This window comes from Harmonia axyridis, chromosome X (genome assembly GCF_914767665.1).
Source record: "Harmonia axyridis chromosome X, icHarAxyr1.1, whole genome shotgun sequence".
Taxonomy (NCBI): domain Eukaryota; kingdom Metazoa; phylum Arthropoda; class Insecta; order Coleoptera; family Coccinellidae; genus Harmonia; species Harmonia axyridis.
In genome coordinates, this window is record NC_059508.1 from 35,991,209 (window position 1) to 35,993,708 (window position 2,500).

The 2,500-nt window shown below is 54.0% G+C and overlaps 1 pseudogene; it reads left to right on the top strand.

The window, feature by feature from the left end:
* LOC123688162 overlaps positions 1–2,500 on the top strand; it is a 6,709-nt pseudogene that overhangs the window by 1,363 nt on the left and 2,846 nt on the right.

A 2,500-nucleotide genomic window follows, 5' to 3' on the forward strand; every position in this document is an offset into this window, starting at 1 on the left:
TTTCGGATCAGAGTGCCAAGTGGGCCATTTTTGGTAAGCAGAACTGGCGCTGTGGGATGAACCAAACGCCGAGTTAAAGCGCCTAAATCGACGCTTATGGGATACCATGAAAGGCGTTGGTAACTTAAGACAGCAGGACGGTGGCCATGGAAGTCGGAATCCGCCAAGGAGTGTGTAACAACTCACCTGCCGAAGTTACTAGCCCTGAAAATGGATGGCGCTGAAGCGTCGTGCTTATACTCGGCCGTCAGTGGCATGTGCGGTCGCCCTTCGGGGCGGTCATGAAGCCCTGATGAGTAGGAGGGTCGCGGAGGTGAGCGCAGAAGGGCTGGCCGTGAGGCCGTCTGGAGCCGCCTTCGGTGCAGATCTTGGTGGTAGTAGCAAATACTCCAGCGAGGCCCTGGAGAGCTGAGGTGGAGAAGGGTTTCGTGTGAACAGCCGTTGCACACGAGTCAGTCGATCCTAAGCCCTAGGCGAAAGCCGATGTTGATGTGGCGTTGTTAATCGTGTTTATAAGTGGTGGCAGAAATGCTATGCATCTTGACGCGTGACGCACGCCCGTCGGGCGAAAGGGAATCCGGTTCCTATTCCGGAACCCGGCAGCGGAACCGAAATTAAACCGGGCCCTCGTAAGAGAGTTCGTCGGGGCAACCCAAAAGGACCCGGAGACGCCGTCGAGAGATCCGGGAAGAGTTTTCTTTTCTGCATAAGCGTTCGAGTTCCATGGAATCCTCTAGCAGGGAGATATGGTTTGGAACGCGAAGAGCACCGCATTTGCGGCGGTGTCCGGATCTTCTCCTCGGACCTTGAAAATCCGGGAGAGGGCCACGTGTAGGCGTCGCGCCGGCTCGTACCCATATCCGCAGCTGGTCTCCAAGGTAAAGAGCCTCTAGTCGATAGAATAATGTAGGTAAGGGAAGTCGGCAAATTAGATCCGTAACTTCGGGATAAGGATTGGCTCTGAGGATTGTGGCGTGTCGGGCTTGTTGGGGAAGTGGGTCACGGCTAACGTACCGGGCCTGGGCGAGGTGATGCGTTTCGCTTGCGTTACGTTTGATCCGAGCTCGGTCCCGCGTCTTGGCCTCCCGCGGAATCGTCAAGCTTCGAGACCCCGTGAGTGCTCGCAAGGGTGCTCTGGGTAATCTCTGCGGCCGTCATCTAACAATCAACTCAGAACTGGCACGGACTGGGAGAATCCGACTGTCTAATTAAAACAAAGCATTGCGATGGCCCCAGCGGGTGTTGACGCAATGTGATTTCTGCCCAGTGCTCTGAATGTCAACGTGAAGAAATTCAAAAAAGCGCGGGTAAACGGCGGGAGTAACTATGACTCTCTTAACTGGTTGACATCTGCTCCCAAGCACGCCATTGCTCCGCAATCGATCTTCGGAGCATGCTGGCCGATTTCTTGGATAGGAGGTTTCCCTTGCCAGCTCAAAGAGTTCCTGCTGCTCGACAGCCCAGTCAGGGCCATACTTTGTCAAAGCGCAGAGAACGCAGGCGGCAGTATCGGCGTGTCCAGAGAAACTGGTCTCTGAATCCGGTGAGAGCGGTTCATGCCGTTTTGGGAAATATCGTCGATGCTCCACCTCTACCGGAGAATGTCATGATCCCATACTGGAGACAAGTATTCACGAGAGGGAACAACAACTCTCCTCAACTTCCACCATCGACATCTCCGTTGAGCGGCTTGGGGGACCCTATCACGGAGGAAGAGGTTAGGGCGAATTATGTCGAGAGGAATTCCTCTCCTGGCCCAGACGGGGTCGCTGTGGCCGAGTTGATGAGGATGGACCCGAACATCTTGGTCCGACTATTCAACTTGGTCCTGCTCTGCGACCGACCACCTGATAGACTGTTAGAGTCTAGAACGGTCTTCATCCCTAAAAAGGATGATCCAAGGGAGCCAAGTGAGTTCAGGCCGATCACGGTGTCCTCGGTGATCACTCGATGCCTTCATAAGATACTGGCGCAGCGTCTTGACCGCAATATCGAGCTGGATAACCGTCAAAGGGCGTTTAGACGCATGGACGGGTGCGCCAGTAATACTTACCTGCTAGACCTAGTCCTGCGGAGTCACCGCAAGAAACTACGCTCGGTTTATGTTGCGGTCATTGACGTGTCGAAGGCATTCGATAGTGTGAGTCATGCCTGTATAGAGAATGTATTAAATGCCAAAGGAATTCCATCGTCCCTTGTGACCTACATCATGGCAACATACAGGCATGGGTTCACAAAATTATCATCGAGGACTTGGCATTCTGACCCCATCACACCAACTTGTGGGGTCAAGCAGGGAGACCCGCTGTCCCCCATAATTTTTAATATGGTAATGGACAACCTGCTGAAGATCTTGCCCAATGAAATTGGTGCGGAGGTCGGAAGCGCAAAGATAGCGGCCTCCCTGTTCGCGGACGATATCGTCCTTATGGCGTCCTCTGCCCGTGGTCTTCAGAGCCTGATAGACACTGCCAGTGCCTATCTTGTGTCGTGCGGACTG